Source organism: Carassius auratus, unplaced genomic scaffold, assembly GCF_003368295.1.
Source record: "Carassius auratus strain Wakin unplaced genomic scaffold, ASM336829v1 scaf_tig00215406, whole genome shotgun sequence".
NCBI lineage: Eukaryota > Metazoa > Chordata > Actinopteri > Cypriniformes > Cyprinidae > Carassius > Carassius auratus.
This window is the reverse complement of record NW_020528072.1, coordinates 580,214-595,900: the sequence shown is the minus strand read 5'-3', so window position 1 is coordinate 595,900 and position 15,687 is coordinate 580,214. Positions and strand designations below refer to the sequence as shown.

General features: G+C 39.7%; 1 long non-coding RNA gene across 1 annotated transcript in view; it reads right to left on the bottom strand.

Moving 5' to 3' along the window:
• The window catches only part of LOC113094540 (uncharacterized), a 50,381-nt gene extending 35,060 nt beyond the window's left edge, over positions 1-15,321 (bottom strand). Inside the window, exons 1-2 of the long non-coding RNA XR_003288120.1 lie at positions 15,260-15,321; positions 647-820 (exon numbers count right to left, since the gene is read on the bottom strand). This is a non-coding gene — a long non-coding RNA (uncharacterized LOC113094540). The remainder of the gene's footprint in view (positions 1-646; positions 821-15,259) is intronic.
• Between the last annotated feature and the right edge of the window lie 366 nt (positions 15,322-15,687).

The window sequence follows — 15,687 nt, the reverse complement described above, 5'->3', positions numbered from 1 at the left end:
AACTTCAGCAAATCCAGCAATTGTTAGTGTTCAGTGTAGTAGCCCAACTTTGATACCCAGCGGACTGATAAAAACTTAGCAACTGCAAAACTCAAACACTTGCCATTTGGGGCATAAAGAGTGCCAAAAGAAAAATGAACTTCTGGGGGATAGCAAACACATTCATAACATCATTGCAAAAACACATTTATGTGGCCAAGTGTTAATGGAGCATGCATACTCGATCAGATAGCATTTTGATCCTTGAGGTTGGGACTGGGTGCAACTACTGTGCCCTTTTGATACAGTATTGTCTTTGAGGAAGTCTTTCGCCGGGGGGAAGATTCTACTAGCTTGTCTCCTCCGTTTGAATGTATTCATCCTCTTAGAGATTAGGTGACCTGTGTCACTAATATAATCTGCTGAATAGAGTCTCAGAGACATATGCATTAAATTCTGCCTGTCATCCTTAGGAGATTCTTGACATTTTAAGGTCCCAATCAAGGTTTAGATCTCATTTTTGGAGCCGATGACCAAGCTCAGCAGTCAGACACATTGTGTCGAAGCCTAAACTTAAATGTCTTTTTGGGAAGAGCAGATTGTCTCATTAGGTATGTTTCACATTATTTCTCCAAAGCTCCCATTTAAAAGAAAAAAATAATGTTACCTGAAGTATGGAAGATCAGCTTATCCTGCAAGCTGAAGAACTCTCCTCTAATCCTCACTGTCACTTTTATTCCACTGCAGAGCCAGAGAGTGCCAGTCCCATCAGAGTAGACCTATTCATGTTCCCCTGCCCTCTCCGTTCACACCGTGCCCTCCGCTGGCATACCACAATCCCCTGGACAAAGACAGCAGGAAATCTCTATTGTATTACAGAGCATCTAGAGTTACTTCCTAAGAGGAGTCTTAAGGAAAATAAATTTTGATAAGAACAAGGTAGTCATCATCAATCAGTCTTATGAAGAGTCCTGTACAAAAGGTGATAAAGCAGGGCTATCAGAACTTTAGCAGTAAATCCGGCAACATTTACCCTTTATCACAGGGTTTTAACATTCTTAACATCTGTCCTACTCATTGTGAATCGTTTAACTTTGAGCCGTATGATCAGATGTGATAATTACACTTAAGCATTTGGTTGACTGCTTTATCCGAAGCTACTTAAAGTGCATTCAAGGTATAAACCTTTGTGTTGTGGGAATCATAATATATATATATATATATATATATATATGTATAGTTCGCTGTCAAGGGAACTTCGAACTGTGTCCTCTGAGGGGACACTATGGGGAACACCTCGTCGTGACCTGTGTCTGAAGCATACTTTGAAAAACGCCAACGTGTTGGCCGGCGACTGCCTCTGATGTCGATACCGGCGCGACTATAAATATGCGCCCGTAGGACCCGTCAATTATCTTCTTCGTCTTCATGGACTGTTTTGTTTGAAGCGTGCATCTGAGAAACGGCCAGAAAGGTAAGAGCAATCTATTATTGTTATCATGGCATTCACTAGCAAGGCGTTTAAACAGTGTTTTCATCCATGTCAGCGTTATTTGACACCTGATGACACACACTGTCTTTGCATCTCTTGTTTGGGTGAAGAGCACACGCACAATGTCCCTGAGGAGGCAATCTGCGCGCACTGCGAGCGTTTTTCTGTGAAAAAGCTCCACTCTCGTTTGTCTCTCTTTTCTTGGAAAGAGGGACTGCCATCTGGATCTCGCGGCTCAGGACCCGCCGTTGCCGAGGCACAGAGGAGAATGAGCTCGTGGGGATCACAGGTGGATCTCGCTGAGGAGTGTAGAGAGGGACTTTTCCTCTCACACTCTCCGGCGGCAAACGAGAGCAAACTTCGGGAGGAAGATGCGTTGTCATTAACCCATTCTGACACTGAAGTTAGTGCTCTGCTGGGTTCTACCCAGAAAGAGCAGGAGATATTTGAGAGTGGCGAAGAAGCTGAGGCTGAGCCGCTCATTTCTCCTGCTCTGCGTATGGGGAGCTGTTAGAGGTTATGGATCGCGCCTCGGCAAAAAAAAAAAAAAAAGCTTGCCATGGAAGCGTGCCAGAAAGGTAACGTCACGAGGTCGACTCGATGAGCGTTATTTGTCTGACCGTAGCCCGCCAGCCCAGGTGTGCCTTCCTGTCTGACTTACATGCAGAAGTCGAAAAGGAATGGAAGAGGCCATTTTTCTCTCCCATCCATCGGTTTCAGCATACGAGATATGCTGATATCAATGGCATGCACGAGAACGGCTATGAGATGCTGGATGGCTATCTCTCAGTGGGGGAACATCCTCTCTAAAATCTCCCTCTTTGCCATCTAAGCCCTTCCAGGATACATCCCACTTAAATGGTAAATCATACGCAGCAGCAGAGCCCGAACAACAAAGGGGTCCTGGCCCATCTCGATCTGAGGATCGAAGACGGGCGCAGAAGGCTAGTGTCGCGGCTCGCGCTCCTCCCCCGCCTGAGGGCAGGGGAGGAATCGTGGGTCACGAAGAGGTAAGCAGGGTCTGAGGGATGTGATTCAGACGAGGCAGCGTTCTCATCCGGATCAGAGCGATACCTAGGAGTTAGTCACTTCCTTTTGGATGTTTTTAACTTCTGTTTTATTTCTCCCCTCCATAATTCCCCTGTAGCCACCAGCACTCCACCTGATCGGGGTTAGGTGGAAAGTTTCTCACATAACAGTCTCCTATCATGGACCTTTTATGTTTTGGTTGGTCCTATTTTCATAGTGACCACCTTACTGACGGTCCGGACCAAAAGGGGGCGCCCCAGTAAAGTGGGACTCCAGTACAGGAGGGTGGGTGAGTATGTAACCCTTTCTGCTTATGGGTGTTATGTTGCTGGTGGTTATATGTCTACTAACAAACTCTGTGAGTTTCCTTTACAGTACTCAGTTCCAGCCTCGTGCTCTGGCCACGATCACAGGCTTTCGGCAGGTGGCCGTGCCACGTGGGTTTGCCCCCCTGGGCGCGACACCCACCGTGGAGCGAGTCCCGCAAGTGGGAAGCAAGCGCTCTGTGGTTGCTTGTCCCACACCCCCTCCCGAGGAGCCTGGCTGATCGTCAGAACTGGCACAGCATTGCAGGGAATTTCATGGATGTCCGGCCAGGTCACCCTGAGGGGCCTGGCCACTTGGCGCATCTGGGGAGGTGGTAGTTACGGAGTCCTTCTGTATGTACTGCCTCAGGTGATGCTCCCCTCGCTTGAGGGTTGGAGCTCGCCTCTCCTGTGTGATCCAGCGCCTCTTCGATGCTTAGGAACCTTTCTGTAAACACGCTAAGCCTGTGTACTTTCTCAAAACCACATGGTGGTCAGTGTGCACGTGAACACTTTGCGCACTTTCTCAAATCCACGTAAGTGGTAAGTGTGCACGCAGGGCTCTGTGCACTTTCTAATATCCGGTACGGTAGGGGTTACGCGCTCTGCTTCATTCCCTTTCTGAAGATGATTAGCCCTGGGGTCCATGGGCTTCATTCAACTTGTGTGTATTTGTTATTCACCCCAAGCATCGCTTCCCTCAATATGAGGGCCTGTGTGGACTCCCACATATTGTGGTTATCAGGTAGTAGGCTTCTTCAGGCCTCTCTGATGGTGAGCTCCCACTTACTGTGGTTGTCAGGTAGTAGGCCTCACCAGGCCTCCCTGGAGATTTAGCTCCCACATACTGTGCGTTTTCCACTAAATAGCATATTGTGGTTTTTCAGATAGTAGGCTTCACCAGGTCTCTCTGAAAGCAAGCTCCCACATACTGTGGTTGTCAGGTAGTAGGCCTCAACAGGCCTCCCTGGAGATTTAGCTCCCACATACTGTGCGTTTCCACTAAAAAATGAGCTCCCATGGTTTGTGGTTGTCAGGTAGTAGGCCTCACCAGGCCTCCCTGGAGTCGAGTTCCATATTACCTTCCACTGAGGTGGTTATCTGGTAACAGGTAGTAGGCCTCTCTAGGCCTCTCTGTAGGTGAACTCCAACATATTGTGGTTATCAGATAGTAGGCTTCATAGGTCTCTCTGAAGGTGAGCTCCCACATACTGTGGTTGTCAGGTAACCTATCAGTACACACGCTAAGCCTGTGTACTTTCTCAAAACCACATTGTGGTCAGTGTGCACGTTAATGCTTTGCGCACTGTTTGAAATCCACATAAGTGGTAAGTGTGCACGCAAGGCTCTGCACACTTTATGGAATCCTGTACGGTAAGGGTTACACGCTCCGCTTCGTTCCCTTTCTTAAGATGATTAGCCCCGAGGTTCCTTGGGCTTCATTCAACCAGTGTGTATTTGTTATACACCTCAAGCACTGCCCCTCAACATGGGGGGCTGTGTGGGCAATTCTCGTGGTAGTTAGCAGCGCTCCCCTTTTCTGAAAGGGTCGTCTATGAGCATGCTGCTCGGAGCTCGGACTCCTCCTCTCAGCGGTCTCCTCTCGGTTTTTTCATCTGAGCGCTCCAGTACTACATACTGTTTTGAGACGCACTGTGAGAGCAGGCATCCTGCTGAGGCAGGGGCTGAGGCTCGGGAATGGCGCCTTTAACCTAACCTAACCTAATAAACAGTGCTAGTTTCTTAGCCGTATCCCTTTAAAGGAATCTTTCATGATTCCAAGCCTTCAGCTCTACCCTGGGCCGAGGCCCCACAGGTAAGTTGGGTATGTAGCTTAGGCCTTTGGCCATAAGGGATAATGTCATGGACAGCCGTCGAACCGTCCCAGGGGCGACTCCCGGTGAAATGGTAGAGTTGGTACTTAGTGTTTGCCATGATTCTGGCCTGCACTCCCCTCAGCATGGCGGCGTGGGTATACTGTTCCCCATAGTGTCCCTTCAGAGGACGCAGTTCGAAGTTCCCTTGACAGGGAATGTCTCAGGTTACGAATGTAACCATGGCTCCCTGAGAGGGAACGAGACACTGTGTCCTCTAGCTCCCTGCCATACTTCGGACACAAGCTTCACAAAGAAGATAAGTGACGGGTCCTACGGGTGCGTATTTATAGTCGTGCCGGTAGCGACGTCAGAGGCTTTCGCCGGCCAACACGTTGGCGTTTTTCAAAGTATGCTTCAGACACGGGTCACAACGAGGTGTTCCCCATAGTGTCCCTTCAGAGGACGCAGTGTCTCGTTCCCTCTCAGGGAACCATGGTTACATTTGTAACCTGAGACGTTTTTTGTCTTTTTGACTCGTTTTCTCATTAAAATATGTTTTAAAAAAATAGTCAATTTACTTGAAACTATACATTTACCTTGTTTAAAGTATTTTTAGATATTTTAACTGGAAAACAAGACAAAAACAATCATAAAGAATTATCTTTATTATTTTTATATATATATATATATAGCACAATGCCCTACCAATTATACTACAGAAACTATATATAATAAATAAATAACTTTAAGATTGTCCACATCACCCACAATGGCTCTTCAACAACTCAAACAGTGTTTGGTGTATGAAGAGAAATGAAAGGTTTTCATATTTAATCATGGGGGATCTAGCAAATAACTATATCCTCATTATTTTGGCCAGGAATGACTTATTAGCATCATTCCATCAGCCGTCAGCAGTATGAAGCAGATTACTCTGTGGAACCCTTTCTCTTTAATTACAGTGTGGACAGCTTTTTTCAAAGGTGAAACTATTCCCCTGTTAGGTGTGGTTTCTGTTTATGAGGAGACCAAGTTCTCTTTTTTGTGGCTTTCATGTGGCAATTAAATCTGTCTCCTAACACTGGGTGGCAGGAGGTGCTAAGACAAGCAAACGTCTGAAAAAAAGAAAGAAAAAAAAAACTTTTGGCTGAAAGCTTTAACAAACGTAATTAATTACTCCAGACAGGTATGTATTGAAAACATTCTGATCCAAGCCTGTGAGCCATTGAGATCAGTGGATATATGCAAATAAGCTACAGGAAAGACAGGAAATTTAGCCAAATGTTTCTTGAAGTTTCTTGAGTGTAGGAGGAAAGAAAACCATTAAACCAAATTTATAAGACTGATGGATGGATTTAGGTGTCATTAAAGAAATATTCCAGATTCAGAAGGCTAATTACCAGGATTATTTAGATTTGTCCCTCAGTATATTATTTTATTTCTATTTTTTTTTTAAGCAAAACTAAGTGGTTACAGTAATACATTCACAAATAAAGTAACTGTTCCAGAGGTTTAAAACCATAGAAGTGAATTATAACAGTTAATTATTTGAGCTGTAAAGCTGTCTCAACTGTCTCTTTGGGTAAATAAACTGCAAGTCATGTGTTAGCGATATGGTTCCTGCGAGTTTTCTCAATTAAAAATTTGACATGGTCACATTGAAGTTGATAGGTTTTGTCAGCATTTTTTTTCTTTGTTATTTTACCACATAAGCTCAACCTTTATTAAACTAAAATTACATAATTTAACAGATATCTGTGTATATTAGAGGTGTGCAATATCATGAATTTTGGCTGTGGATGATTAAAACGTCTTTATTCCACTCCGTCTCCACATAACCTCGCTTTTCAAGAAATATCATAGTATCGCGCTACTGCACACATTATATCAACTGCAGTTATGGCGCCTCTGTCTCAATATACTGTACAACGTAACAAATTCACATCAAATGTTAACTCAGTGGTACAGTTACACTCACTGGACACTGCACATCGCAATCACAAAAGTACATAATTAGAATAACATACAAGCAGGTCTTAAAATGACAGCAGTCTAATAGCACTAAGCATGCTGCAGATTGTCATTAAAGGGATAGTTCACCCAAAAATGATAATTTTGTCGTTATTTACTCACTTTCATGTTGTCCCAAACCTGTATTAATTTCTTTCTTGGGCTGAACACAAAATATATTTGGAAAAAAATTTGGGTAACCAAACAGTTGTTGGTCCCCATTGACTAGGTAGAAAAAAAAAAAATGGAATATGCTTTGCATATTTCTTCAAAATAACTTTTATGTTCAACTGAAAAAAAAATTCAGGTTTAAAACAACTTTAGAGTGAGTAAATTACAAATTTTCATTTTTAGGTGAACTATCTCTTTAATGTTAATAAAACAACAAAACACAAAAAGAAAAATCACTGAATGCTATTAACTGAAAAACTTAAAAAAAAAAGTTACTTATTTTTATATTTGTTCATTCAATTTATTGAATGCTGCTGCTAAATACACCAACTATGCTTAAAAATAAAGCACTTTTTGGTTTATTTGTATATTATGTGTATTTGTAATGTGTATGTTTGTTCTCATTCAATAACAAAGATAAAATAATGATAATAATAAATATATTTATCTTTGCCCACTTAGGCATAAATATCTGCCATTATTTTTTTTTTTATTTTGTATTTTGTTACCTTGTAAGTGTTAGCTTTTTTTTTTTTAGGGTAAATTAGTCTGGCTGGACTGCTCAGATAACTTGCAAAATAGTCAAACTAACATGACAAATAATCATGATAAAATTGTGATTTTCCTGAAAAAAAACTATATATATAAACACCCCTATATATATTTGAACACCTAAGTTTCTTACTCAAATTACCCACACACCATTTCACCCCTCTAGCGCATTACCAATTCAATTTTTCTTCTCATAGGGCAGGGGCAGGGGGAGGGGGGAATCCCAGAGTCTTCTGACACTTCCCAAATCAATCACGTTGTTTCTACCCTCTCGACAGAGATAAGGTGCAAAGGGAGCAAAAATTCCACACCATTAGGTCACTGTAAGAGAAAGTGTCTAGACGTTTATTTGTGTCTCGTGTCTCTCAGTCTCTCTTTGAAGGTGCGGGGTGGCCCCTCTGTCAGGTGTGTCCTGACGGGAGGAGGTGTGGGGCATGGGGTTGGGGGTCTGGATCAAGGTGTGGTATTTGCGCTTTGATGTGGGGCCTGTCATGCTCCGTTGCCTCCTGATGCTTCTTGGCTGCCATGGTGTCTACAGCCGCAGACCAGGTAAACCTTGGGCCTCTTTCCACAGACACACACACTCATACCACTGTCCTTTTTTTTGTACGCTGTGACACAGGAGGTGCTGAGCTATTGAAGGGGTTACAATGCACGTCTTGTTGCCCTGCCTCCCACATTCTGTGGTTACTGAGAAGACAGCTATGCAGTAATTTCAGAAGTATTATGCCCCAGGCAACAGGCCCCTATAAACTTAAAGGGAAAAGGGTGTCTCAGGTAAGAATCAGGTTTAAGGCTGCGTGATTTCCATTATGACATATTCTTCTTTGCGTCTCTCTTCCTCAAATCGGAGCACAGCTACTCCACTTGAAGCGTGTCAACATGTCCGCTTTTCAGACACAGGTTAATTTCTTGCCGATCTTTATTCTATTATGATAACCCAGATAGTAGCTGGCAGATAGCACTTAATTCTTCTTATATTTACAGAGCATGAGCAGAGCTGTTATGAAAACGAACACGCTCTGTAGTTGAGGTGTCCGTTTGCACCACATTGCTCGGAAACATCATGCATGAGAGACCGTGATTGCGGTGTGCATGTGCAGCATATGCTGTGGGCGGCCTGGAATGTGCATGAACACACACACTCACTCATTCTTGTAGTTACTTCAAATACTGAACATAATAATAGGTCAGAACTGGAGTCGTAGTAGAGTAACTCATTCATTATGACGCTCTATACTATCAAAATGGCCTTTAGAAAATTAGAAATTAAATTATTTATTTTGCCTAAAACAGGAAAAATCATCTGCCAATGAAGGAAGACAATGGGCCTTGTTCATGAAACACGAGCAGACCACATTTTTGTGTAAAAACTTCATAAATCCATTCTGACGTAAACTTTCGAGTTTGTGAAAATGTTCGTATTTTTAAAATGGTGGTTGATACAAAAGAAATGTACACCTGCTCCCTGTCACGTGTAAATGGTGCATAAAACTTTCCATTTTTTTTTTTTTTTTTGCAAACTGATAGCACTGAATTTTGATGCACTGATATAGTATTTACAAGGTACAGTACTAGTACAACAACTGCCTACAATGATTGAGAAGTCAATATTACTGGTTACTGCTGTATTATATTTAGTATAAGATTCTTTAAAATGAGATAGTAGGCTAATATGTTTCCACCGTTAATATTCCCTACCATAGCAACTAAAGCATCTCAGCTGGAAAAACGCTGTACCACCAAAGCGTTCTCAAGCGTCACTAGCTGGTCGATCTAAGAAGAGCGCCTGAAATTTGTTCAGCTGGCTAAAAAAACTTCGGTGGTCACGCATTATTAAATATTTATTGTTAGGCATATGGCATATGGTCTTTTTTGCATTTAGGCAATATACTGGAGTCAAACCTGAGATATTAGACCAGAATATTCCAATGCGTTCCTGGATATGTGATTTTTCTTAGGTGTGGATTATGCTAATTGTGAACGGGCGTGCACGAGCGCCCTACTTACGAATGATTGTAATTCATTAAAATACACGTTTTAACTAACAAATCGGATGTTTATGAAGAGTTTGTGAATCCGAAGGAGAGTTTTCGGGAAAGTCTGTTTTACGCACAAAGTACTCAGAAATTACTCTTATATTTATGCAAGTTTCATGAATGAGGCCCAATGTCTCCTTCTGGAGGGTGAGTAAATGATGACAATTTTCAAATAAGAAAGAAACACTTTTATTTATTTTTTTGCATTTTTTATTTTTTTGTAGTAGAAACAAACAATATACCTAAACTTGTAATCACAGTACCTCACTGTTAACATTGTCATCCTATTCCCAAGCTTTAACCTGTGCCATATGCCATTCTCATTGTAACGGTGATCATTTTCCTTCACTTAACTAACTCCAGGTTTTTCACCTGTAACCTTTATGTATGCATACCTGAAACTTCAGAATGACACTACCTCTACATAAACCCTCCTTTAGCACATGCACAGTCATTTCAAGTTTTGGGTCTTATTTGCATGGGACTGAGCTTGCACCTCTTCAAAATTTACAAGCCACAAATATAAACTTTTCACACACCCATCCATGCACAGTTTAACTGCTGGTAACTTATCATTTGTAGTTAACAAAACTGAAACATTTATTTGGTGTTTGATTAGAGCTTCATATTTCAAAGTCAATTGTATTTTAACTACAATGCCTGAGCCCCGGTAAATGCTTCTACTAAAAGTGATTAACCTAGTGCCAGATTTCCAATTAAAAGTTCTCGTTTGCACTGGTTCTTCACATTTGGCTCAACACAATGTCTCATTGACTCATACTTGTATGTTTATTGCAAATACAGCACATCGAAACAGTAGTTAAAGGCTTGTTTAAACCTGTGATTAAAATGATTGTGAAAGCACATACTTACTGGGGCACATATGCAATTGAGAGTGTGACCTCTGGATTTGCAAACCAGGTCTTTATGCATTAGGCTTACATAAGTGCATAATTAATGCACACATCTGCATTTACTACAAGCACAGTGCCAAATGAAATGACTGTCTCAGGCTGTAGTAACAGGACGGAAACTACAGCCTTTGTGTAACTGAACAATAAGGTGTGAACGTGAAGCCCACACAGTAGTTGTCACGCTAGTTGTCACGCATTTTACTCTGGTAAATATGTAAGTTTCATTTTTAAAAATTTATTTCTGTTTGAGCACATTACTTAAAGACTTGGCATTAAAAAAAAAATAAATGAAAAAAAAAAATTCACCATTACTGACTAGCAAAAAGCTAAGTGAATGCTGACCTTTGATAGCAAGGCATGTTGTGAAACTATAAGTGGTAAATTGTCACAATTAATACAAATAAAAATATAAATACATTATTATATTAAAGTGAAATAACTGACAATAATAAAATACATTTAAACTTATCATAAAATGTAATATTATTATAATATTAACATAATAATAAAACACAATAAAAGGTGACAACTTCCTCCAACCTATTATTAATAAATAAAAAAAATGTCTCTTTTTATTTTTTTTTATCTAGGTTTGAAACCACAACATATACAGTAGTCGAGTGACTAGTCCTGGTCTGCTGTTTAAGTAAGGTGTGTGTTAAAATATTCCTGGCATCCGGTGACCATTAAAGGTTTGTAGACTATGTGGAGCAGTTATTAATCCCCAGAATGTGATATATGAGTGCCTGTTTTTTTTTTTTTTTTTTTTTTTTTTTTTTAATTACAGTATTTTATGTGTGCAAAAAAAAAAAAAAAATTGAGGCAAATGGTTATAGTGTTCTTGGTATATGATATACATGTAAAAGCGCTCAGAAAGAGTGTGGAGAATGCATTAAAATATTTTGGGTGATGTGGGTGTGTTAAAGTACTCTCTCTCTCTCTCTCTCTCTCTCTCTCTCTCTCTCTCTCTCTCTCTCGCCTTTGAATGGTTCAGCACTTCCTGTCTCACAGGCCCTGCCTCCACACATTGTGTAAATATTAGTTTAACAAAATAATATGAAGTTAATAAAGTTTAATTGATCTGTGCAGCTTTGCATGAAATCTGCATCACCCAAACAGATCCTAAAATCTAGACTTCATCTGCTAATGTTGATTTTCTATTTAGCGTTGGTTTTTAATTTATTTATTATTAAGAAAAAGAGAGTCTCATTCATTTAAAACTGTGGTTTATACTGTATAACAACTGTTGAATTACTCAGCTGATATATATCAGTCAAGTATAAATTAAACATTAAAGTACCCAAGTAACTAATTAAAAAGGTCTACAAGAATCTACAAATCCAAGGAAACATTAAAGCTTCATCACCAGAGTTGTTGTCTTTGGGTTAAGGCATAATCCCACCAGGTATGAGCAATATTTCATGACCACTAACATGTTCAACTTTCATTTTTCTTGTTGCTTTCCCACCACTCCAAAAGATGCCTGTAAGATGAAAGTGCTGCGGACTCCCTTATCTCTGCCTTTTGGGGCTCACCAAAAAAATAAAAATAAAATAAAAAATATGGCTGTTCGACATTACAGGAGAAATAGCATTTGGGATTATAGTTCTAAGGACAACCCTGACTATTCACACTTGGCATTAGCAAGACAGCCTCAGTACAAGTAGGATATTTTTTATTCCTTCAATTTAACTTTAATTACTCAAATCTCTGTGAGGGCATACAAGAATAGCCCAGGCATTTGTGTCAAGAAGATTACCAGACTGCCCTGCCAAGTCCGTGCATCGCTGCATCGTAAGATAGAATTCAAATTCAAATCTGGGCTAAAGACAGTGCAGCTGTCACCCCCTGGCCTGCAAAGCACCCCTTGGATCAAAAATTAACTGTCCTCCTCTGCTTGCTTCTCATCTCCTTCCTCTTCCCCCCTAAGGACCCTAATCCCTCTCTCCCTTCTGACTATGACAGGCAAAATAAAGCCATAAAACCCTCAAAATAATTAGTGATTAAAAATAAAAAATATTTTCCCTTTCATTTTCAAGTCAGGTAGGGAGACCCACATAGGTGTCAAGGGTGCTGATTTCTGTTCCAAAAAAAAAAAAAACATACTTTCTTTTCGATTCACTTCTTCATTCACACAGGGATACATTTGCCCACTGTGGAGACATATCAATCATGAATCACGCATGCAGTTTTGAGAAGTCCTGCACTAGGAATTTAGCATGAATTTAATTTTTTTTTTTTTTTTTTACAGTAGTGAAATGCGCAGATGTGCCAAAGTGACACAGACAGGAAGTACTTTGGCCTCATCAGGTTTGTGTGTAAGCTTCCTATAGTAGGGGGTGGAACAAAATACTCATATGGCAATATATTGTTGTCCTTCTCCATGCAATATGAGAAGTGATACGCTGATATTATATTGATATTTTAATTAATAAAACAAGGTGCTCTAAATAGATTTTCTTGCTCCAAGCATCGCTCCTTTATGTCTCCTTGAGGTGATGCTCAACATATGAATGAGGAAAACAAACATAAGTCAACTAGCCAAAGAAAAACAGTTTTTCAATGGGATGGCGGATTGCAGTGTGAATAAAATGATAAATACCCCACCCACATTTAGGTCTAAAGTCTGCACCTACCTCGATTTTATTGGGATGGAACATTAATGGGACAAACAAAATTGACAAAGAGTACACAATATGCAAGAACTGTATTATTTGCATTTGCTTTAAAGCCTTGCTGGTTAAACATTTCCTTCGCGTGCTGTTCTGACATACGCTTTTTCTGAGCACATATACCTGAAGTGTGTGCGCATGCTAAAAAAGCCTGTCAAACAGCGTCTGATTACTGGTCTAAGTTATCTTTCACTGCTGATTGCTCCAATACTGTCAAAAGCACACGTTATTATATATAAACAAAACTGGTTATGACTAAACCGAAAGTAAACAGTTGAGAGAAAAACTGATACGTGCCTGTAAACTAGTTTCTGTCTTAAAACGACCGCAGACTAACTGTAGTAAACATGCTGCCACTTGTCCTTAAAGGGTTAGATCACCCAAAAATGTTAATTCTGTCATTATTTACTCAATATCATGTTGTCCCAAAGCTGTTAAATTAATTTTTTTTTTGCTGAATGCAAAATAATATATTTGCTGGTGCCCATTAACTTTGATAGAAGAAAAAAAAAAAAAGGACCAGCAACTGTTTGGTTACCGACATTCTTTAAAATAACCTTAATGCTCAACAGAAGAAACAAACTCTTTCAGATTTAAAACAACTTGAGAGTGAGTAAATTATGAAAGAATTTTAATTTTTGCAGAACTTCAGCAGTTTGGAATTAAGAGAGAGAACCTGCGCTTAACCTTTTCACAGACACATTTTTTTAATAGTTCAAAGAACTATGAAAAAAGACAGATATAATGATCATGTATCATGATTGTCTAGCAATATATCAATTATCACAGAATTGCTGTATCGTGATTTTATCAGGATCGTGAGCCATTTATTGTGTATCGTAACATGAGGTACCCTGGGATTCCCATATGTATAATAAATAATCAAAACTGAATATTTATATTCAAAATATGGAATATAGATTGCAGAATACAGCAATGATAAATATGATAAATATGAAATACAGAATATACAGCTACATTTAGAAGGCCATCAATGGTGAAATGTGCTTTTTAGAACCAGATAGTAGTATCTAGTAGTCACAGCATCTACATCTGCAGTCTCGTTGGCCAAAAAACCCTGTCAGGCCACTACTGAAATCCAGTTAAACTGATTTTATACCAACAATACTTTCAGACCACGGTTTGGTTTCAAAACCTAATTGGCTGCCCCATTGCTGACTACCTACATCTAAGGCAGCATCAGATCCATTGAACTTTACAAGTGATAGATTTGGAATGTTCTAAAAGGCAGCAAACTGCTCTGGTAATACATCTAACAATTTCTAAATAGTTTGCCAGTAGCCAGGGGTGAACTTAACCAGTAAGTGAGGTAAGTGGCTGCTTAGGTCCCCGGGGAATCAGGAGGCCCCATCAGATATTGGCGAAACATAATTGGCAAAAGCTCCAATGTGTATTTGTGTTCTGGAGAGCATCAATTGTTCACTCACTGCTCAAAACACAGAGTATTTGTCAAATGCTGAGTTCTGGAAGCTCACTAATCCTCTCATTATAACGTGTTGATACAATGTAAATAAGAGATTGATTGTGTAGTGCATACAGCTTCATTGATTAACAGAACGTTGTGAGATTGCGATGAACTGAAGTGAGTGACAGATTTGAGTTATTATAGAGGGAGCGCACTTTCCACACTTTCGAGGCTTTATAAATCCTGTCTGATTCTATCAGAATGGATATATTTACCCCAGAAAAGAAAGTACCGTGGTTCATGTCATGATTTTATTAGTTTTGATGTTTCAAAATGACTAGTGTGCTTTTCCTAAGCGTACCGGCGCAAACTGCTGCGCACTCCTATAAATGCGATGACTGGAGATTTTTGCTTAATAATACATTACATTTTCATTGTGTTTCTTGAAAAACCGGATAGTATGCCTTAAGAACACTTGGAATATGGAACGATATCAATGGAAAATTGTTTTGACATTTTAAACCATTTTGTAAAACGATTGAAGAAGGTTACAATTCATTAAATTCACAAGAGCAAGCATTTTTTCTTCTTTTGTGATCTGAAACATCTACCCTAATATGGCTTTAGAAATCAGGTTTGACTAATTATTCACCTAAGTTGTGAAGGGGTAAATAAACTATCAACTATGAGAGAGAGAGAGAGAGCAAAAAAAGGGTTAGGTGTACGAACTAGTTATTGTGTTAGGGGCCCCATACAGTACTTGAAATTTGCTTAGGGCCCCCAAATCCACCCCTGCCAGTAGCATGTAAAGTTAACCGTATGATTTAGATTTACCCATTTGGCGGACACTTACCCAAAGTGACTTGTTTTCAAGGTATACAAGTTTTGCCTGGGAATTCCTGCTTTGCCTTGAACCCATGACCTCGGTGTTGCCAGTGTCATACTCTACAGTTTAAATAAGAGGAAGACTGATGATATCCAACCCAGCAAACACAAATACCAGGTAAAAAAAAATAAAATAAAAATAAAAAATAATAATAATAATATATATATATATATATATATATATATATATATATATATATATATATATATATATAATATTTTTAATTACACTGTGCTTGTTCATAAATACTTGTCAGTAATGAATGAAACATAAATACGTCACCTTGTTCACCATCTTTAATTGATATGGTCACTCTGCAAGTGTGCTGCAATGCATCACAGGGTTTCCTTCCATGAAGAGGATACATGCAATGCCCTAGAATTTAAGCAAAATGA